General features: G+C 46.9%; 1 long non-coding RNA gene across 1 annotated transcript in view; it reads left to right on the top strand.

The window, feature by feature from the left end:
- LOC144167299 (uncharacterized) overlaps positions 1–23,774 on the top strand; it is a 46,150-nt gene extending 22,376 nt beyond the window's left edge. Inside the window, exon 4 of the long non-coding RNA XR_013321933.1 lies at positions 23,558–23,774. This is a non-coding gene — a long non-coding RNA (uncharacterized LOC144167299). The remainder of the gene's footprint in view (positions 1–23,557) is intronic.
- The last annotated feature ends 343 nt before the right edge of the window (positions 23,775–24,117 follow it).

Genomic DNA, 24,117 nt, shown 5'->3' with positions numbered 1-24,117 from the left:
AATCTGCCGCATGTGTGCGGTGGCCTGGCCTTGCCCTTTCGCGGTGTGCGTTGCTGCAGTGCAGCACGTGACTTTTAATCGGCGGCGAACTCGCAGCCGCTGGGGAGGATCTTGCGCTCGGTCCCTTTCATGCACCGCGCACTGCTTCTCCAAAAAGCGCCGTATCAGATGTGGCCCCGCTGGTGCCGGGTCTTATTTTGCGGTGGTAGTAATTCCTGCCGGCGCCATGTGAAAAAGACATTTTACACCGATACAGAACCCGTGCACAAAACGCTTCAATCATGTGACCAGTTCAGCTTGGGGCGACGCGTGGTGGAGAGCGGCAACGTTGGCAAAACATGCTCCGGCGCGGCTCTGGGCTTTCTAGCGCTGGAGCAAGCGCCTTTCTTTGACGATCTCAAACATCGGTTGCCTTGGCAACAAGGCACAAACCGCCCCAGAGGTCAGTTACGCTTGCGTGATCCCGGTTCAGCTCGGGGCCCCACGTCGCGACATGTGGGCATTGCAGACGTACCACTCGCTCTCATTAGGAAGTGTGAGATGCGTTTGGCATTCCAGGAGGCGATGGTGTGTGTGTTGTGGACGCCTTTGTTTCGCGATGAAATGCGACGTTGTGCTTCTGCGGGTGGATAGTGCTTCCCATGGTCTGGATTATCTTTCTCGAGCGACGTACGACTCAACCTCGCATGGGGTATGTGCAGTGTGCGTGGCTAAAAGCCATCTCGGCTTGCGCGCCAGATATAAGTGACTTGCTGTTCGTCCCCGCAAACCGCGTGCGAGGTGAGTGCCGAATTTACGACGGGCAGGAGGAGGCAACCCATCGTCTGTCAATCGCGGTTCAGACTTGCAACACATGTTGTGACGTTGTGTTCGTTCGAAACGCATCTCTGGATTGTTTTGAAGTGGAAAAAAATGCATCCGTCAAACCCGGGCATTCGGCTCAGGGCGTTCTCTGCGATTGCACGAAAGAAGTGCCACGGGGCTTCAACGCTTTCTTTATGGAACGTACTCCGGTAAGAGAATATCCATGTCGTGTTATGACCGTGTTGCATTCAATACGAACGGTTAAGCGTTTGTTTACACTTGTTTCGTTTGTCGTAAAATGTCCAAGCACTCCGGCACTACGCTAGCAGATCAGCCGGCGAGTCGACGCTGAGCAGACGACTCATCTCTTTGCCGGAAGTGCATGAAAAAGCCGCCCAATAGCAGGATATCTAGCTCATGACGAACATCGGGGAATCGATGATGTAGACATGTGAAGATGGCGGCGTCCAAAAACACGAAAGAAAGGGTGAGAAAAAAGCGACAAACTTTGCAACAAAAGTGTGAGCTTTCCGCTGCGCGTAAAAGAGTAATACTTGGCCCAGATGACCTTGACGACCCGATCTAACGATTGCGCTACTTCATTTAGTGTGCTCAAAATGCCTTTCAGGGCCTCTTTAATGAATACAACAACCATTTGGGATTTCGCAGTTTGAGCCAGACTACGTTTTGTGAAAATATGACCGATCCCAACCACGAGAAAAAAAACCCGCAGATGTGGTATGGGCAGGGGAGCAGTCCGAAAGCTCTCCCACATATTGAACAGTGCGCCAGCGCAATCACTATAAAGAAAAGTATGCAACCAATGTGTCCTGCCTGTGACGACATATTTAGCGAAAACGGGGCATCTTACCGTAACGACCGTAAAGCAAAATAAGTAGCCCTAGCAGGCAATGGGATGAACAATGATAGGCGCAACGCTAAGAAACTGAAGACTAACTTCCGTGATGAGGAAGTAAAGTTGATTCGTGATATCATAGTTGGAACCTAGAACGAACAAGTGCTTCTGCTAGCCATGTAGTGAGACGAATGGACAATGGGTGGACCACCAGGGTAACAAAGTGCGTACCAAAAGACGCGTGAAAAAGGGCCAATAATTTGATAGAGAGGTCAAATAGGAAAATCTGTAGGCAAAACTGTCTCGAGGAGTGCAGGAAGGAAGCGCGTACTTGTCAGTGGGAGAGGCCTTCTACTCATTATGAACCTAAGCAAACTGTTTATAATAGGGTGCTAATTAAAAGGGCAGAGAAGTTGGATTCAACGCATGTTTGCACAATTCAGAAGAATATGCCTGAATGATATCGAAAGCATTGTCGTGCACCTCGCTTCAAACGGACCAGGAATTGATCACGTAGGTTGCTTTTTGGCTAGAAATTCTTGGCGTAAAGTAGGGAATGTTTGCAGTACTATTCTTGTAGGACATTGCTTTCTATAGAAAACATCACTTATATTCAATTTGAGATTTCCCCTTTGAACGTAGTTTATACGCAAGTTTCCCAACGTTCCTTTACATCAGAAACGTTGCTGCACGGCCGACTGAAGTTCTGTAACGTTTCATTGCCAATTATGGCAAAAGCAGAGTTACTAAATATATACGAGTTCCGAAACTCACCATACGCCCCATGTAGCAAACTCAGGTCTTGAGGTACACCTCTACGCTTGGGGCAAGCAATGGGCAAGAAGATTACCCTGTCGTTTGTCGGCAGAAAGCTGAAGTAGCACTGGAATGCTTGCGGCTCCTGCTGTAAGTCAAATAGAAAAACCGTAACATATAGGTACATTTTACATAATTATGTCTTCTTATGTAAAAGCAAACTTTATTGTACAAAACATTATTATTGTGTAGTACTTTACCGAAGTTAGTTTTTGTCCCCTAGGGGCGCGTCAGTACACTTGCTGCTCAGGTTCAACGGTGCAGGGGAGCATGCGCGGCCAGAATTCTGAAGCGGAGTTCCTCAACTTTATATATTCAAGAACTCTAGCCGAAAGGACTTTTGTGAAATTTTGGCAGGTGTTTCTGCAGTTAAATTTGCCGCCGTACTCTATTAAGCCTGCAAAACGATATATTCTTCGCCACAAACTCACCCAAAGTACCTTTGTCTTCTTTTGCCCACGAACTCCTCCCTGACGCATAGACAATGGAAAATGGCGCGTTTTACATTTTCCACCTTCGTATTATGCAACTATCCTCAAGACAGAGCTTCACCACTCCACGTTGTCCCCAAGTAGTCGGGATGCGAGAATCAGGGCTCCAGTTGTCGCACAGAATACTAAGCGGTTTAGGTTTATGGTTCCCGTTGAGTACATGACGCTGTCACAGCAGTGACTATCATCGACCGGCCGCGGTTCAACCTGGGAGATGCGCCGAAAATTTTAAACGGGGGCTGGCTCTAATCTCAATCATCATATTCTGTAGTGATTGGCACCATCAATGAACGAGTGGGAGAAGTCAATTTAGCGGGTGCCCTCATTTGCGTGGAGCTCACGTCTTGAAATCCCGTTGCGCCATCTGTCAAAGTGTCTGCTTGAGGCAGTTTTCAATTAGAATAGTCTTAACTAAATGATCACTGAACTGTTTACGTTACTGATGACCTAGTCGGACCGCTCAGCTCAACACAAGCAGAGGCCGTGAAAGAAGAATCGCTTTCCTCTATGGCCATTGTCGAACCTGTGAGTCTCGCGTTTGGACGTATATCTGTTTATGTTACAGCCATGAGAAATAATGTGCAGAGCGCAGGGAAGCAATGTTTGCACTGTGCGGTTGTCATGTACTGTGCTATTGCAAGTTCTCGTTGCATAACAGGGGAAGGGCGGCTAATTCAAAATGGGCAGAGGAGAGTGCCGACCGATGCAACGTTAATCGCTGCAGTGTTGTCGCGTATGCAACCGTTGCTAGGTCACGCTCTTTGCTGAAGGAAGAGCGGGTAATTTCAAATTCGCTGGCCATAACTGCAGACACGTGTTACGAATAACAGCTTTTCCGTAGACAGGGCCGCCATCGTCCCTAGGACAGGCATGCCAGGATATGAGCGGATACTTTAGAAATAGCCGGCAATTGGAGTAATATAACTGCACAGGTGTTTTGCTGGTTATCCTATCATAGATAGCAAGCCGTCCTACCTTGAAAAACAGTGTGAAATATGTGTCTCAAATAAAACCTATTGTATTTAGACCAGCAGCACAAAGTAATAATTTATTTTATATTAACCGAGTTACACCGAAACCTTCATTGCTTGCACACTTCGGAAACTTCTCTTTCCTAAAAGGACCCCAGTCTTTTCTGTTACAAGACATTTCACGTAGGAAACATTTAAGCTATTCTTCGCTTGGTAAAAACGAGACATGCGGCTACTTTCATAACACACTACGCGCGCCCGTACATATGTGTAGCAACGCATAACAGTCCCATTTCAGCGCATTGTCACTCTGCGTTTACATTGTGCGGCAGGGGCCGCGTGCGATATTTTACACGAAATGGCAACAGTGCGTGACACTTGATCCCAGCTTGGCCGTGCGGTGTAGTCTAACGTCCACAGATTATTGCATCGCTGCTGGGACGTTCCCTTGGTCCCAATTCCGAAGAAAGGTATTTAAAAGCCATACTTTTGAGCGAAAGAACTACTTGCAGCCTGAAGCGCCGTAGTGGAGGGCTCCGGATTAATTTTGACCAGATGGAGACGTTTACGTGCGCCGAAATCTCGCACAGGTGCGTTTTTGCTAATCACAAAGGCAGTTATTTGGCATCAAATACAAAGACACCAAAAACGTCTGGATATTTTTATTCTTTTGTGTTTCTAAGATTATGTACAACTAACTTAAACCTTCATCATCTACATAAAATACTATCTACAGTTGTTACAGTTGATAAAAATTTACAATATGTACACGTTGTAAATAGTAAATATACACATAAATAGACACATTGCAAATAGACACACATAAATAGACACACGTTGTAAATAGACACATCAGGCGGGACGGCTGTAGCCAAAAAGAAGTTTTGGTATAGCGTCACCTAGACATTTTTATTTCTGAATACATTTAAACCTATTTTGCGGTAAGTGGCCAGGTTAATTTAGATGTGGTACGACAGGTCGGGGTAAAGGTGAAGAAAAGATCATTTGTGAGTGCACTAGATGTTACATCTTTTACAGACCCTCACTCTGGATGTGCCAGTGACGTGATCTTGATCACTAACCTTAATTTTTAGCGAACGATTCTTTGCACACGGCGGAATGTGTACGGATATAGGCTGTTCGGCATCTCAAGAAGTCATCTGCATTGGGCAAGTTATCTCCTAGACTTCTTCGGGGATAAATTTGTCTACTCTGCGGTGTTTTATTGAATTGATAAATGAAGTCCAGGCTTCGCTATAACATGTCGGCAACACTTTTACCACCACTGGTCTGTGTTGTGAATGTTGGGCGGGACCGCGTGCAGAGCAATGAGCCGGACTAGTGTCTACACAAACACACGTGTTATATTGAACAGGCAACCCATACGGGCAGGTATCGAAAGGGGGAAGACAATATTTACAAAAGTCGCAGAGGACTGGCGAGGAACTGTTCCACTACAGTCCGCTGGGGCTGGCATGATGGATGGAGAGGAGACGGGCCCGTGACATCGGTGAGTCGACGCGAGGTGGCAGTCTGTCCACAGAGCTGACGAGATGTGTGCGCCGGGATGCTTCAACCCGGCGTTATGTTCAACTTTCAACCCTGCGAAGAACGTGGCGGTGCCGATGATTAGCGGAGGAAGGAGTTTGATCGTTCTCGAAACGAGGCCTCGCTTCCCGCGCTCCGCATCACCGACACACCGCTCACTCATGCGCCGGACCACGGCGTCTCCCCGGGGCGTCCAGGGCTGTCGTCGGGCCTACACCACGACGGACGGAAACTTCGAAGGAAACGCCAGCGACGGACCTCGGGCCTACACCGCCAGGGCACCGTCCTACTGACGTCTTTCCCGGCCGCTTCCCAGCTCCTTCTTCTTTTTTGCGGACTTTTTCCCTTCCGAAAGCACTCTGCCACTTGCTCATCGGATTGGCCACGTCCCTAAACCAGACCCTTCACTAAGTCTGCACGTTTAGAAGGCAGCACGACGAGCACATGTGCCTTCGCTTCTTACCAGACTCGATGGTAGCCTAAAAGGTAAATGCGTCGAAAAATTGGAATTGTTCAGTATCGTATCCACTGTGAAATTTGAGAGTTTATCCCGCATTTATTTAGCAGTTTTGGCCGGCTCGTTATCTTTACAGTAACTGGCGTGCCTGGCGTGAGTGCTCTCTCGGTTCAAGCCCTGCATGCAGCACAAGTGGCGTTTCCGCAGCCAGCTCGTGTCTGAAAGGAGGACCGGGAAGCCACTAATCAGGATAAAATGATCATAGATGAGAAGGAGGTGAACGTGACGCAGTTATGCTCTTTGGAGTTTTGAGGGTATAGTCAAAGTGGTGGTGCAGTTTTCAACCGAATACGGTTACAGAAACGTCGTTTTGTTTTTGAAACTTTTCCGCCTTAGAGCAGTCCTTTGGTGCGCCGAACAATGATACATACGTACAAAGTCTCCTCAAGATTTGATACATGCGAGAAGGGCAAAGGAAAAGATCCAACGCTGCATTCTCCAAGTGCAAACACAACGTTGAAGGTAATTTTGTGGATTTCTCCACCCTCTAAAGCTTTTGTCCGGAATATGAGGACTCTGCGACGGAGTATTACCCACGTGCAACCGCGCTACCTATTCAAGGCTCTAGCGCTACACCAGAAGTGCGCCAATCTCGATGTAGCAGAGGATGTCTGCGATTGGATCGTCAGCGGAACAGGCCTTTCTGCCTCATGCTATGCCACTGACATTCCCTCCTCGGGGCTTCCTCGGATGGACGTCCCGTTTTTTGCTGGAAGAACGGGAGGCGGCTTTGGCTTGATGCAAGTGATCGTCACCAAAAAGACCCAATACAACCATCTATAGGGCTGTGTCACCTTAGAAACGCCGTCCGGCACTCTCTTTTGAAATATTTCAATGAAGTCTGGCGTGATAGCATATATCCTAAAAAAATGTAGGTCTAGCCACTTTGTTCCGGTCCTGAAAGGCTGAAAATCTTTGCAAGAGCCTTCGGAAAGGCAAACCTTATAACTTGTTAATTTTGTTGAAAATATTATAGAAGGAGTTATCCCTGCACGTCGGGAGTGATTCCTACACTGCATTCTCTTATCCAGCTTAATTGGCCTGGCCGTCGTCTTCAATCCTCACAAGGTATTTTCCTTGCCCGACATTACAGATATACCCCCTCCTTGGTATTCCCTTCCTCGCATAGCACTTCCTACCATTCCAATCGACGTATTCGCAACCTTACATCCAGGACGTGTTCAAGCTCGAATATGCACTATTCGCTATTGCTATGGTGATCTAGCAACAGTGACGTATACAGATGTGTACTTCTCCTCCTAATACGCATGCGGGGTTACTGTAGTTTTTCCTTATATCTACCCGCCCTTGTAGAAAACATTCTCGGGCGTTCCTTCCACCCTGTCTCTCGATGCTCTAGCAATCACTAAAGCAATCTTAACCTTATTCACTCCTGGTAACCACGCTATCCTCAGCGACGATAAGGAGGCTCTCCACTTCATCCAGGACGAGTTTCTTCCCATCAATCTCATGCGTACACTCCACACTCATCTGACCAAACACACTGGTACTAGCTACGTGCAGGACTGGGTTCCTGGTCACGTAGGCGCCCAGGTAACGAGCTTCGCATCAGTTTTCCCATGCTCCGTCACAACCGGGAGACTCGAAGACGCCCTGGTCAATCCCTTTCCACCCACCACCGCAGGCCCGACAAGCCAGTCAACATCGACGCCAGACTGCGCAAGAGTTTGTCAGGGATAGGAAGAATCTTCCGTCTCCCTCTCACCTGTTACCCCGAGCAGGTGCTGCTTGTCCTATCCAACAAGTGCAAACGGACAGCCTTCCAACCCCACAGATACTACACCGATTAGAAGATCCTTGTAGCCCTACTCGGTGCTCTAAATGCTCCGGCTTCCCCAATACGCTGCATGTTCTTGGGGACTGTTCTGCTTGACAACCATCACTCGCAACGCATCTTATTTATCCTCCACCCTCTTCTCTCCCACACTGGCTCGCGATGCCGGAGGGAGCAGACCGAATGACCTGGTGCTGAGCTTTGGTGGCTCACCTTCGTCAGGTGCTGCAGTCTGTATAGATATTTTTTTCTTTTTTGAACGCTTGACTTTGAAGGTATTTATATTTTTTGTCTGTCAATAAAGTTTACCAACTACAACAACAACAATGACAGGTTTCATTTATCTACTTTTTTGATAGAATTACTGCACCGGTATTTACGCCAAAGGCTCTGCAACATCTTTTTTTGGCGGTGCCGCGCTTCTACAGTGATTTTTAATGTCCACAGAATTCAAGATAGCCCATCCCACCACGTGCATGGCTACAGAACGTACCGCCATTAATTACGCCCGTCACACCATTGACAAAGTGTCATGCCAAAAATCCGCGGTCATCGACACAAAGACTGTGCTCTAATCCCTCCAGTCAGACATGTGCTCGCGACCTTATCAAGAACTGCTGGCCGAGGTAAAACTATTGTAGGACCGTAGTGCCCGAGCGGATCATTACAATTCCTTCGAATCGCTTCCAAATCACACAAGTATCGTCTGCAATAAAAGTGCGGGCGCTGTCGCCTACTTGGCACAGAAAAAATGCAGAGCATATCCCTGCCATCGTCCGTGACGGATCCCGCCAGGACTCTTCGCAAACTTGCCCCGGCGACCACGATAGCCAAATTCACTACCCAAGACTTTACGAGCCTTTGTATTAGTGCACTGGACCAGCACCTTCTGCCTCCACTTCCAATAGGCCTCCCACCTGCGGATGCAACCGTTATTTGCCGTCTGTGGTAGGAAGTCGCCTTTACAAATGCTTACTCCTATTTGTTGGGAATGCAGACAGTGAGGCCAATGAAGTCTGCTGCACACCGGGCACCATAGGTTATGTTTTTTGCTGCTGTCTACATTTTAAATCGGGAAGAAGGCAACTCTCCCCAGCTTTCCAAGGAGCAGAGGGACACCACTCTCTGGTCGTGTGGGAATGTTGGCGCCACGACTGAGGAGGCTAGCGATATGCTGAAACTGGAGTCGGCTTTCGAGCGGTCCGAGTAAACTGCTCGGTGATCAGCTCCGCCAGGACCCCCTCGGTAACGTCCACGAACACACTGACAGCGATAAGGGGACGGCGGCTGGTGGTTGCACACACGGGGAGGGATCGAAAAATACGCCAAGCTCTGCTCGGGCCCCTGCGGTAGTACATGAACGAGCACAGCAACTCCCAGACCTGCTTGAGTGTCTGCCGTTCCCGCCGCCGGCATTGGGCCCCTGATCGCATGTATACCGCCCAGTGCTGTGGTCGCGTGCTTCACAGCGCCTTATTCTTTCACCCGCTTGTTGAAGCGTGCTCGCTCATAAAAAACATTGCGGCGAGGAATGAAATATTTTGCGAAGTGGTCCATCATGAAGCTAAATTTCTTTGCTTCGTATGGGGCAAGCACAAATGCGCTGAAGATATCTCCAGTCTTGCCCACCATAATGTCAAGCACGGCATCTACTTGGTCTTCTTCCGCCTTCGCGATTAGGCCTAACATCGTGTAGAAACCTCTCCACAACCTATAACCCGCGCTGCGCCCGGCCATAGCATTCGAATGACCCGCGGGACATGAGAAAGCGTTTTAAACTTACAAATGGGCGCTTGCTGACACCGACCTTTTCATCTATTCAGAACGGAGACGATCATTCGCAGAGGTGCAGCACGCTACAACTAATTCGGTGCGACCTGCCCTCTAAAAGCATATAGATAGAAGCAACTTTGAGGCTTTTCTAGAAATTGTTTATCTCAATGTACACCCGGAACACGGTGTTAGCTGTCGGCCGCGTTCCCGTCTTTGTGTCATTGGCAACTTCTCCTTAAGGGTAGAGTAGAGACTACGTTGAAGGTGGAAGTTGCGGATAAACAAGATGAGCCCTTTTGCGCCTCGTCGCTTGAGAAGGCGCGACCACATGCCCCAGAATGTTAGTTGTACGTGATTTTCACCCTACTATTCACATATCACGTCCTCTATTTATGCCAGTGAAAGTTAATACAGCTTGTAGTGACGGTCGACATGGATGACTGGTTCAGTCCGGGCTCTGCACCATTTAAACACGAAAATTTCCAGTGGATGAGGTCTTCCGTCGAGGACAATCTTGCGTCCGAAATAGCGCTCTGCGGCAGTGCACATCCTAATCATCAGCCCCGGCCTCCCCGCCAAGCCTTCTGGCCTACACCGTCATGTGTGGACAGGGTCATCCGCTGGCCTGTAGCCACCCTGCTGCCCTCGTTCTCCGCACCCACAGGAGAATCGCCTACCGCCTCAAACGTGCGTAACACATTTGGTAAGCTAATCGTCTATCATAGCTGCTGGCAGTCGGCAGTTTGAGTCGATCTTATTCGCACACCTCATCCAACTTTGCGGTGCAACTCGTCTGTGTGCTCTTGCGTACCAGCTCCGTAACAGATCGTTCGCTTTTGCACGCAATTTAAGGCGGCACCAATAGCTGACCAGTGCTCTGAAAAGTGAGCCCATAAGTTGTCCCTTACTCGCGCGGGCATAAGTTTTGCCCTAAAAATCAACGTTCTTTTCTCTAAAACACATCAACTTTTCTGGTACCAACTTCGCCAACATGCCTAGTTTTGGATGCGCCGGCTACAACCCTTCAGTCGTGGTATGCGTGAATTCCCTACGTTTGATTCTTTTCGGCCTTGACCACCAGCCCAAGCTCATTAAAACCGAACAGCCGCTTAAGGCCTCCCTGTCCTCCTTCAGTCAAGATTCTTGCTTGTATGTACTCTTTGGCTCCTCGCTGCAGCCTACCAGCGCTTCTGTTTTTATATTGTCGAGCGGTACTCGTCTACGTGCATCATCGAGAAAAATGGCCCTCCTTACATCGCAACGAACAAGCGGCTCAGGTCTGCATAGCACATACCTGCCAAATGATATTCTGCGACGATGTCCACTGTGGCACGCAGAAACGTAACCGAAACGCATGCACCGCGCGTACACATCCGTGTGTGTCGAATAGCTACTCAAAGAGGGCCTGAAGGGGAAGCCAAAGTGAAAATCTCAGAAATATGAGATAGCGGCCTAATTAGGTGCGGTCACTTTTGGGAAGGCTCGCGCACCCCTGGCATCAGCAGAGTTGCCCCACAGTTCGCCAGGAGAATAAAGCAGTTTGTTTACCGGCATCTGGTAATCGACCTGGGCATCTCAGTGGCTGCACGTAATTCCTCGCTGGAGGATGCGCGGTGCCGAATTTTAGTACACAAGCCTTAGCCGTATCAAGAAAAGCAAAAAGCAAAGTCTCAGTAGGCCATGGACACTGTGCTAGCTGGCCTGAAGTGGCACACCTGCCTCGTAAACTTTGACAACGTTATGGTGTTCGCCAGGAATTTCGACAAATTTGAGAGGCTGGAGTCTGTAATCGAGGCCATTCGTACGTCGGAGTTGACGCTGAAGCCTGAAAAGGGCCGTTTCGCGTAAGACAAACTCAAGTTTCTCGACAGCATAGTAAACGCCGCAGACGTCCTGCCTGACCCGGCAAAAAGTTCAGCCATTGCGAACTTCCCAAGCCCTAATGACAAGAAGGGCGTGCGAAGATTTTGTAGACTGTGCGCATACTACGGACGCTTCGTCGCAAACTTCGCACGCACTGAGAGCCACTCTCACGCTTGACGAAAGATAGCACCCCTTTGAGCTGGAAAAACGACGAAGGAAAAGAATTCTGGGAACTGTGAAATCACCTGCAAAACCCAGCCGTGCTCGCTCATTTCGATGAAGACGCCAAAACAGAAATTCACACGGACACCAGTGGTATGGGCTTGGGTTCACTCCTCATCCAAAAGCAAAGCGGTAGTGAAAAAGTAATCGGCTTTGCCAACTATGGTCCCTCGAAGGAGGAGGAAAACTACTCCGCCTCTCAGAAATAGTCCCTCGCTATTATGTGGGCGACTTCGGAAATTCGCCCATACGCGTGTAGTAGAACATTCAAGGTTTTGACAGACCACAATGCGCTGTGTTGGCTCGCCAAGTTGAATGACCCCGTTAGCGATCTTGAGCGGTGGAGCTTACACCTGCAACAGTTCGGCGTTGCTATCATCAATAAATCCAGAAGGAAACACTTGAATGCTGAATGCCTGTCCTGCGTCCCGGTCGACCCATCACCACAAGGCTCTGATGAAGACAGCGAGTTCTTCGCAGTCGTGACGAAGAGCAACCTAGCCACGCAGCAGCCTGCCGACCCCGACGTACGTGTCATGACCAACTACCTTAAAAGACATAACGTAGCCGTGCCTACAACCTTCAAACGCAACTTATCAGCATTCAGTCTCAAAACCTCCCTCATCGTGAAGAAGAATTTCAGCCCCGGAACGAGAACAAATTATCTTCTTGTCATCCCGGCAGGTCCTTGTGACGAAATATTGGAAGCGTGCCACGACGACCCGTCTTCCGAACATCTTGGCACAGCCTGCACAATTGGGAAAATCAAGGCGAAGTACTACTGGCCCCGCCTTACTTCCGACGTCACCCACTGCGGCTGCGGTTGCCGTGACTGCCAGCTACTTAAAAAGCCGCTGATCATACCCACCAGACTTCTGCAGACGATCGTTGTTCCATGGAGGCCTTTCAAACAGACTGAAATGGTCTCCTGGGCGGGTTCCCTCCGTCACGATCCGACAACAAATAGATTGACGCAGGGACAGGCTACATTGCGCTCTACGGCGACACCACCGCTCTTCCGAGGGGACGGAACAAGAAGTCGCGAAGTTCTTCTTAAGCCGAGTTGTGCTGCGACATAGAGCCCCTGAAATCCTAATCACAAACCGCGGAACAGCCTTTAGTGCGGATCTTGTGCAAGGAATCATACGCTACGGCAACACAGACCACCGGAGAATGACAGTGTACCACCCCCCTACGAACAGACTGACGGAACGTCTCAACAAGACGATCGCGGATAGGTTATCTATGTACGTCGACGTTGACCATAAGAATTTTGACAGAGTACTTCCGTATTTCACGTTTGCGTACAACACGGCTATCCAGGAAAGTTGATTGATTGTGGGGGTTTAACGCGCCGACGCAACGCAGGCGATGAGGCGCGCCGTAGTGTAGGGCTCCGGATTAATTTTGACCACCTGGGGATCTTTAACGTGTGCCGAAATCTCGTACACACGGGCGTTTTTGCTTTTCGCCTCCATCAGAAAAGCGGCCGCCGCGGCCGGGAATCGAACCCGCGACCTCGTGCTCAGCAGCGCAACGCCTTAGCCACTGAGCCACCGCGGCGGGTCTATCCAGGAAAGTACGCAGATGACACCATTCAAGCGTGGCTATAGAAGATGGTCCACTACGATGCTCGATGCAATGCTTCCGCACGTAGAAGGCGATGAAATCATTGCTGGCCTTCAAAGATACCTTCATCGTGCGGAGGAGGACCGCGAGATCGCTCAGGTTTGTTCAACAGACCAGCAGATGGTGGATGCCGGACGCTACAACCTCGACGCCGAGTTGCCGAATACTGCCCATGGGATCGTGTGTGGGTTTGGACTTCCATCCGATGACGCGGACTCAGTGAGAAGCTTCTGTGACTGTTGTTTAGACCCTACCGGATTCTACAACGTGTTGGGCAACTTACCACGATGTGATCCCCGATGGTTATTCCAGAATATCACGACGACGCACGCGGCCCTAAGTCGTCCACGTGGTTCGCCTTAAACCTTACTACGCACGATGACTGAATTTTTTTGTTTGTTTGACAGGACTGTCTTTTATTTTAGCATCGGGTTGATGCTCTCTTAGAGGGTGGTAATGCCGCAGTTCTTGCCTTGGGTTTGTTTGTTTATGTTCTATTTCACTGCCCTACTGCGCCTGTCAAAGTTATCTGTCTGCCAAGTGAAGAGCTTGTTACATTCGTCATTTTTATGCCCCACATTTTATCTTTGATAAAGAGAGCGTTTCGAACTAACATCAACGGTTTAGAATAATCATTGATCTACAGTGTCCTGGACGCAATTTGACGGTTCAAGGAACACTCGCGCCCAAAGATAAACCACCTCGACCACCTCCCTTTCCCTTTTGTTTGTTGCTGTCCTCAAAAAGCTCGTCTTATCCAGGACTGGCTCACACCCACAGCGCTTGCGGTGGTCATGTTGCAGTGGTCATAGGCAAGACGTATTGGCGCCTGTATACGCAGTACCTTGTTTTCTTCATCAACGTCTATTTTGCGCCACTTTTTTTCTTCTTGCTAACGTGACAAGATGCCTTAGTGACATTTTTGTTTCTGTGAGCAAACAGGACTGCGTTGGTTTTAGATACATCTATGCCTGAAGAATTTGCTAAGCTCTATGAATTAAGGGATTTTAGTCCACAATTTGCCTTTGTTTTAAGTCCTGGTATTGGTTTCTCAGAAAAATATAGACTGATATCAGCGATAAAATATCGACAACTATAATCAGTATATGCAACGTTCTTTACATAATTATTAATCAGTGGTCCACGGATGCTTTCCTGTTGTAGACCACGACATATTCAGAAAAGCTGCGATTTGAAGTTATCTTTTATTACTAGCTGCTTACTGTAACTCTGATATCAGTGTAAGAGCCCCAAAACGATCCACGAAAACCAAAGTGTTTAATATTGGCGACGGTTTTATAATTTGTTCTGTCGAAAGCTTTCGCATAATCAACAAAGATTCAAAGAATGTAAGATTCCTGCTTGAAGAAGACCAAAATGATTTCATTTTGAAGCAATATTGCACTTTCAGTGGAACAATTTTTTGTGAACGAAAACTGGCAACGTGTCATCACCGTATGTATGGTGATGAAAGCTGTAATTCGTTTGCGTATCAATTTTCAATAGGTTTCGAAAATTGCGGAAATATAGATACAGGCCTATAGATTGACATAGGGTTGAGGTCTCCGCCATTAAAAGTTACGAATACTTTTGCTAACTGGAGCATTTCGCTGAATTCTCCTAGTGCGAACATTTCATTTACTATGGAATAAAGAACATTAACCTAATTATGAAGATCATTTTCAACTGGTTTAATTAGGAAGGGCAATATGTCGCAACTATGGCAATTTTCTAAACAAAGCATTGCTTCTCGAATTTCTGCGGCTGTGGATGGGTATAAAAATGAACTTTCTTAAAGCTCGCTGCCAAATGAATTTCCCAAGTATCCTACAGAGAACGTTGCTCCTATACCCTGTGATAATAGCAAAAGTTTGCTTCAGCGCGTGCATGCCAGCGAACACGAGAAGCCTAGCCGACTCAACTCGCATTGCTGGCCTGGAACCGCCTTGAAAGCGAGTGGGAATATTATTTTATATTTTTGCAAACAAAATGGTTATTGCTTTAAGATTTGCGTCCCAACTTTTACAAACAGTGGTGGACATGTACACCTGCGAGTAGGCCACACAAGTTCATTAAATTAACAAATTAGGCGCAATTAAAGGGCTGAACCAAGAGCCAAATCGCACGTCCACTTCCTACAGAGAAATATATTATATATAATTAAGATAACACAACCGCATACACAATGCGCGCCTCGAATATTTACATATAATGGTCAGTGACTGTGTTCGTTGTCTTCTAGTGCAGAGGTGGGCAAGCCACAACCCGCGGAGCTGTATTTTGCGTCATCCCGCACGTCGTCAAACAAAACTCCTATCCCTCCCCCACTCACTGACAACCAGTTTTGACCTCAAATGGTGTAAGACGGCGACACAAGAATAGAGAATTGATCATTTACAGTTGCATTGTCCCCCGTCTCCACCAGAATATTTTTAATATTGGGAAATATCATTGTCAAATCGCTTAAATTGTTTCTCTTTACCTTCAAAGCACCCCTAACGCTCCAACTCCATTTATCGTCGAGCGCTCCATCGTGTCAGACTTCATGCAACTCGGTCCAAGAAAAGTTCCCGACCCCTGTTCTAGTCTACTATGTGCGAACTGGGAATATATAATGCGAAAGCGTAAATAAATAAAGCGAGAGCAAACAAGGAAACAGAACGGCCACTCAGGTCTCCCGACCGCTATGTTTAGGGCCCACTACTTGTAGAAGCACAGAAAGGATTTCACGGTTGTTACACTGGCAGCATTTTGTGGCTAAGCCACGCTAATAAAAAGGCAAACTGGGGCCGCACCATGTATTCGTTACGGTGACACAAATCACCATTGTTTAATTAAAGTGCGTGCATAAGTTCGCACATGGACAATAGCGCGGCGTACCGCCGCAGACGAGCCTGCGGTCTGTCTGGCTCCCTTAATTTATCCACGATCATCGCCGATTGCGTTGCTCTTTTTTATGGCCTATTGTTGAAACTTCCTTGTCACCAAGTGCATTAGTTCAAATAAAACTTAGGTGTTTACTTTGAAAATGTAAGTCTTCAATAACGTAAGACACGAAACGACACTGGAGGGGCTCACTGAGGTTGTTAAGGGAACCGAGTACACAACTACTTAAGAAACCTCCCCAGAAAAGGGGCCGCTTCTCATCCTGTCAGCCACCTCTGCACTTAGTGTTAGGGTTACGCACTAGGCATCTGTGCTCGCCCCTTCTCTTTTCAACGCCTCACTGCTACACCTGCCCGAAAGACTAAGGGAGATAAGAGACCTACACCACAGTCTGTACGCAGTCGAAATGAGCAACTGCGTCGGCGGAAGCCGACATGGAAATATTCAAAGGATCATTGAAGAGGCAGTGAATGTGGTGCAGTAGAATGCTCAAAGTGGCAGTAGACATGGTGCAATAGTATGATCCGTGGAAATCTGAGTAAATCTGGGTTTCCTGTTTACCAGATCTAGAAAGTAGGGGACTAAGAGGAGACCTGTAGAATCCCGACATCTCTGTGTATGCCATTTACCAGAAGATGCCAATCGTCAACAACATTAGTATGCTCGGCCTACGACTACAATCTGGCTTTCAGAACAAAGGTACAATTTTTATTTGGAAAAGAGCAGCGAGAACACCATGATACACATTTTATCAGTGGCCAACAAGAGCACGGGTATGAAGCAAGATACCCTGACAAAATTAGTACAAATTTCTAATTAGTGCAATCAAATTCCGCTTTCCTTTTCTGAAACTTCAAAATGACGGAAAAAACCATAATAGCCTAATGTATAAAACGCTTCCCAAACACGCAATGGGATTGGCACATACCAGAGCCAAAACGCATCTTGTGTACTAATGGAGGGAATAAAATAATCTAAGCACACCCAAAAAGCCTTCTGAAATGCATGACTAAAATAAAAGCGGTGGAATCATTCTACCATCAGCCATATTTAAAGCGAATGTTCCCTCTAACACCAAATAGACCTTTCACATGAATAGCGCGAATACATTCACATCTTGCAAATACCGAAAAATACTCACTCACAGTAATCGGGAAGAAAAGCGAAGCTAAAGCACAAGCACTTGTAAAACCTTTCCAAAATAGTTATGATCCACGGAAACCATTTACAGAGACGCTGCTGACTACTACAACCGCACCTCTCATCCACCAGTGCAGTGGCCAATTCCCTCGGCGCACAGACTATGGTGGAGGTCTCTAATCTTGTTAAGTCTTTCAGGCAGGTATAGGACTGAGGTGTTTAAAAGAAAAGGGGAGAGCACAGATGTCTGGTGTGTAACCCTAACACTCAGTGTAAAGTCATCCGTGTCCGGTGGTCGACGGGGTGAGAAGCCGCCTTTTTTCTAGGGAGGTTTCTTATGAAGTTTTGTACTCGGTTCCCTTAACAACCTCAGCAAGCCCATCCAGAATCGTTTTGTGTCTTACGCTTTCAAAGACTTTCCTGAAGTAAAGCCCTAAGATAGCTTTCATGTGCTATATGGACGGTTGGCCTGCGCTGATAATTTCTTGCTTGATTTGCAACATAATATCGTGGTCTAGAACAACTTTTCTCTGAATGCTAATATAAGGTGCCGGTATTGTTCAAAGTGCTCCGTGTTGTTGCTGATACGGCTGACTACGACGTGTTCGAGAGTTTTGCTAGCACAATTTGTTTGAAAGATGGGTTTTAGGTTGGCAATTTAAGCCATCCTTTGAAGTCCAGGTATCGCTAAGTTTTTATTCGTCAATATTTTTGAGTCCGTGGCTCTCAAAAATTCCTAGTTCATTTATTCGTCTAGCGCAGTGACGGATGTCTCCTCGCGGGTTTTCATCGTCTTATGTGATATGCCATCGGGGCCCGTGTTCTCTTAACCCAAAGATTACTAACGACGGCCGTGAGTTTCCTCAGTTCTTCGGCTGTTGAGCCTGTCAATTGAGGGGTTCTCGGATCTGATTTATACTAAAAGCTTGGAGGGTGCTCGACGGGCATCGATTATGTCTAACCCCACGCCAGCGACGTCCTCAGGGCAGCTACGGATTAATGAAGGTGGTCCGTACCACGTGTAAAGAGAAAGAGAGGACGCACCGTCGGGTGGCTTCGCGTAGCCTGATCTCATCTCATTTACGTTTGGTTTCCTGAGCTGGAGACATGAAGCTGTGGACATAATGTGGTCTTGTTCGTGGCGGAGCTTGCACTGCCTGACCCGCTGCGAAACTGAGGCCAGGACCGAAAGAAACCAGTGCCTAGCATGTAAATGGCGGGATAGGTGAAGGCGTGATACTGATTCTAAAACAATGAACGACGTGTTTACAATGTTAAAAAGGCCCCAATACCCATACTTGACTGGAAAAATCTTTACATAAAAGTCTGTTTATGCGGTTCTGCCGAACTGTCGCGGGGTCTTGTGCAGCAAAAGAATCTTCAGAGGCTGCTCCAGCCACTCCGTCGCCATTGTCGCTGTTGTGTCATGGCGGTCTGCGGCGTTCACCAACAGTAACCCATGACAAGTTAATTTGAAAAATACCCAAACATTTCTTGTATATATTTGTAAGCGTTGCAGATATCGGTGAAATATAAACCGGCCCGCTACATAACCAACCATTTAACAAACATTTTGGCATCTTTGAGTGAAACCGCCCACCCTCCCCCAAAGCCCTAAAATGACTCAAAAGTGAAGATTAATGGAAAACGCTTTGCGCCAAAGGAAAGGTTTGGAAAAATTATCGGTATCTGTTCTTAAAATTTGCATTCTTTTATTTAAAAATTTAATATAAAGGAACATTTATTTGGCTTTTACTCCATGACTCTAGGGAATTCCCAAAACGTCTAAACTACAGCTCGACCCCTTTGACGCATGGACATCCCAACTTACCCCGATCACTTCATTAACTGTGTAATTTAACGGTGTAATTAACTTCATTAACGGTGTAATTCCCACTCACCGTTTATAGGTGTGAAGCGAAAATATCTTAAGTTTGTTGCTTAACCTTACAATGGCGGAACAAAATTGCACAGATATAATAATGGTGTTAACATCAATCGCGAAATGCCTTTTAAACAATTTTTGAACAAGAAAGAGCCCTGACAATACCCCAAATCCTCAGACAGTTCTACGGAGTTCGGCAGGGGCAAACCCTGTAGAACTACGCTGATAAATTTAATGGGTTTCTTATACCAGCAAAAACCTGTTAGATATCTCGGTGAACCCGCTTTCTCAATAATATATTAAAATATATTTTTTGCCGTTTCACTTTCTCAGCGGTGTACCCTGTAAAGATCCTGCAACATATAGCTACTACCGCACATAACAATACACTTCCCAAATTTCAAGCCTCTAGCACTGTACATTGGCGCTGATATTACCTGTTAGAAACTCGCACAATGCAATGGGGTCCATGTTTTTAGATCGTGATGCCTTTAGCGGCGATATCGGTTGTGTGCAGAATGCTTTTGCAACGGACAGGCGAATTGGGAAGTGGGAGAACTGAGTCTCTCAGCCTGCTCACAGCCTCTTTCTTGGAGGATCACACTTTGGGTTGTCCAACGCGCCTTTACTCCCTCTGTGTTTACGCCGCAAACGATGGAAGAGGGTGCAACTGGAAGAGGGTGTAACTGAAAGAGGGTACAACTGGAAGAGGGACGCTACCACCCAATTGGGAGCTTCCAAATCACCATCGCTCCGGGTTGCTTTTGGCGGAAATCTCCACCTAAGAGACCTGGAATACCGGTTCAACAAAACCGGGCCTACTACGGGTGGCCGAAACATTGCTGTATTCACAATCGTAAAAATGGAAAAAAAAGTCTTGTGACGTTTTTGTGCGATTTTCCCTACCCCTGGCTAGGAAGGAGCGACGGCCACACGTACTCCTACGGGCAGACTCCAGTCGCTACAACTAGCTATACTAGCGTGCTTCAAAACAGTGAACCTTTGACACTTCAAGGGTCACAGATGTGTGACGAACTGTATTTGCCGAATATCCGGCGGTTACAAGAGCTGAAAAAACTAAAACAAGTTTTCTTCACTCGACAGCTCACATAATTGAATCTATCTGAGCGGTAACATCAACCGCGTGCTCCTACGAAGTATTAAGGTACGATGCTTACCCTACCGCTTGTTTGGGTTGAAAATACGGTGACACCACCAAGCAAGCCACTCATTTCTAACACTATTATCGCCAAGGAGAGCCTATGTGCAGAGGAAAAAACAAAAGCATTTTGAACAGCTTGAAGTTACACCTTACTAGGAAACATGCAGCATCTCTCAAGCAAACTTTCCGCCCTATCCTCCCCCCTGCGTGACACATTGCTCTCCTTCGCTTGTGTACTTAGCGGCAGTCAAAGCCGCCTTTGCTCTTACGGCGACACCATTCCTCCGAATGTTCACCGCGAAACTGAAGGTACTTTTATTTTGCCAGCCTTTGGAAACGGCTAAACGATGCATGAAGCTTGCATATGTCACTTCACGTACCAGCGGCACAAGGAAGCTATGGTGGCGGTTCCACAATACTTCAAGGATGTGATGTGAGGCGGCTTCCCTTTGCACAGCAGCTGAACGGGTGACTGCATCGCGTTTTTGTAAATAACAGGGAGAATATACTTCCTCAAGTTTCCACTATAATATTTGCGCAACCTACGACTTGCCCATTCAAGGTAAGCAGTACAATAGTAGAGTTTTTAACCACCTCCTTGATTTTCGGGTAATAGGTGGAGATGCTCGACTTCACAAGCACTTAGTTTCGGCTGCCGGCAACGCCAAATATACTTCAGTCGAAACCCTCAACAGGTCGTATGTCGACATTTTAAGAAGGGAAAAAGAATACGAACATCTCACAGATTTGGTTGCTACATCACAGCGGACAAAACAGGGAACATAGAGCAAGATAACAGCTGCCCATAGGTGTAGGCTTTATTGGCAAGCCAGGAAAGAAAGCATGCGTTTTGACGCAGCATTTGGGATCTATGGATATGGAGAAAACCAACTCCGCCTGCATCATTACAACCATCTTAAAAGTTTCATGGTGCGCCCAGCGGACTTTGTGTGAGCTCGGTAGACAGGTGCATGATGGATTCTCCAAAATTGCGAGAAAAGAATCTGGCGTGAACAGCATAAATCAGGAAGAGCTTCCAAAGACACAATTTTTCCCCTTTGCAAGTCACCCATTCTTTATGCCCGATTTCAACCAGGTCATAGAAATCTGAAGTACCATAGGAGCCATCCAGCACACAGTAAACTTTTTCTGAGAAAGCGTGCTCCGGAAGAAATTGTTGCGTAAGATTCCGATGTTTTACGAACGAGGTGGTCGTCCAAATACCTGTTCATTGGGAAATTATCTCAATATCACGGGGCCATAGCGCAAGCTCTCGACGAACTGGCAACAAAGGCATCAAGCTGGAAAGCTGCGAAGGGGCAAAGTCATCATGTTTTCTAGTGCGGAACAACGGCCTCATCTTAATTTATCTGCTTGAATATTGTAGCGGGGTCCAGCCGCGTGCTGTACTTCGCAACAAACATCCTGCAGAGTGCGTCCTGTACATGCTCACAGCGCTGAGCTTGAAAATTTTCAGGGGCTACCGGATTAACACTGAAGAGAATTTCTGGGATATGGTAAAAGATGCAAGTGGTGCGGCTCGTCCTCTAGGCGTCTTGATATACCTGCTGAAACAAGCTGCACGTCAGGCACACCGAGGCTGCAACTACATTCAGTTGCTGGAGGAACACGGAGGCGTAGCACTATGTTTCGTACTTGGCTTCTCTGGCTCTCCGATTTTCAGAAATATCACAAAAAGCTACAGAATCCCCTAGCTGAATCCGGCAAGAATGAAGTATTTACGCCACCCCTGAGCTTTCTGTTCCGGCTGCTGATCTTTAAAGTTTGTACAGCATCGAAATGTTGAAAGAAGAGGGCCTCTCTTGATACAAAATAAGGACCAACCGAATGGGGTACTCGTTAGACATTTTTGGCCTTGAACTTTTTCCTCAGGTAAAGGCATTCTTCTCTGCTGTAGTAAAAGTAATTGAGGTTGCTCTGGCCTTGCCGGTTACCACCTACAGTATCGAACGCTCGTTCACCACTCAAAGTAAAGTAAAAACGTGGCTACGCTCGACAATACGTAACAATAACCTGGAGGGCCTTTACTTGATGAGTGTACACCCCAAGTCTGTAATGGAGCCGAAGGAGTACTTCACGAACCCTGTAATCACGGATTTTGTCCGCAAGAACCCAATTCGCCTAATGCTGCTATTTAAGGGACACTTATTACAGTTGCATGTAGGCGAATATTGCTTTGAGTGATAATGAATAGTTACCGTATAAAGTGAAATTGGTTTCGCCAAGACTTGCAAATCTTGTGCGCAACGTATGCATCACATTAGAGAGGTTTAGTTTACCGTAAGCAGAAGCTCCATGTACGCCGAACTTGCACGGGTGACCAGTGCGGATGCTCAAAAAGAAGCGACCCTACGTGAGTCTCAAGGACGTATGCGATATTCGAATTTTTACTTGGCGGTGTTCACGTTCTTCCGCACGTAGAGTTGCCCAATATGGTGGTGCAGTACCCTCACGGTTTGCGGCGAAAACAGCTTCGTAGCTAATCCCTAGGGGTGATATCGTGTTCTGATCTGCTGATTTCGCCTTCAGTTTGCAAATTCTTAACCTCACCAAAAGTATAAAGCGCCAAAAAGCTTTTATTTCTCAGACAGAATTGCAATTTTTCAGCTGTTAGTCCTGACGAAGTAGCATTTCTCGTCGTCATAGCAACGGCCTTGCCACATCACAAGTACCTACAGCAATAGTGGTATCCTTTAGTGGATGGCACTAAGAGTAGCGCGCGCTTATGTGCGGCGATGGCGTGCGTTCACACGCCCTAAAAGCGGGGTGCGTCGCGTACTTGTAACTAAAAGGGTTTCAAACTAAAGGCGTGTGGGGTATGTATACTTTTTCCCGTTTGCGTACGTGAACTCTATACGCACGTGAAACCAAAAAGTGTATTTTTATTGCATTTTGAATAACGTAGGCAAATTTCTTGATCAATAGAAAATCTACCATCTCTTTTTTAAACGTGGGAATACCTTGCTATTTCTAATCCATCTCATGCAATTTTATATTGGCAATTGTGTATCTTTATTGCTTGATCCCTTTACACCGCCGCCCCCTCAGGGTCCCAGTTGCAACCCCACAATAAAGTTTCGGAGCACGACTATTGTTGTGTTCGTAATTTTTGGAAAGGCAGTGTTCCTAAATTTTTCCAACGGAGTGTGCAATGCGCAGTTTGTTTTTTTTATTATAGCGCAAGAATGAACCGTTTGGAATATGTTTCGAGGTTAAAGGAGTATCTTCGTGCTACCATAGAACCGACGAAAAAGTGTACAAATATGACGACAGCCCTACAACAACGACGACATATGGCCCCAGAATTGTGCCACCAAAGCCTTCAAAGTGTAAAAAACGATGACTACAGCGTTTCCGTCACTAACAGCTAAAATCAATAAAACCTTTATTCTTGTGGAGGCTTAAAAATAGTTGTTGTGCAAGCTGTTCCTCTTGTTGTAGTGTTTGAGCACATGTGTGGGGAAAAAGGTTCAAAAGCACAGATATTCAGCAAAACTCTTTTTCTGCGAATAATGCACTTTTATCCTGCTTTCCCGCGACTTCTGTTTCGACATGGGGGACCAGCACAACATTTATAATAAAACTCAAAATTATGCAGCGTAATCAAAGACGCTCTAGTTAAAGTCATTGATTGCGCAAGACAATCCGAGTGTTTTGGGAGAGAAGAACCGAATCAAACTACGTATGCAGGAAAGCTATTATAAAGGTTTTGTTATCGTACAGTATTTTGCATCAATA

The sequence above is a fragment of the Haemaphysalis longicornis genome, unplaced genomic scaffold (assembly GCF_048455015.1).
Source record: "Haemaphysalis longicornis isolate Haplotype H1 unplaced genomic scaffold, Haemaphysalis longicornis Haplotype H1 scaffold_2, whole genome shotgun sequence".
In the NCBI taxonomy this organism is placed as follows: Eukaryota; Metazoa; Arthropoda; class Arachnida; order Ixodida; family Ixodidae; genus Haemaphysalis; species Haemaphysalis longicornis.
Note: the sequence above shows the minus strand (reverse complement) of the source record. Positions and strands in the feature narration are given on the sequence as shown.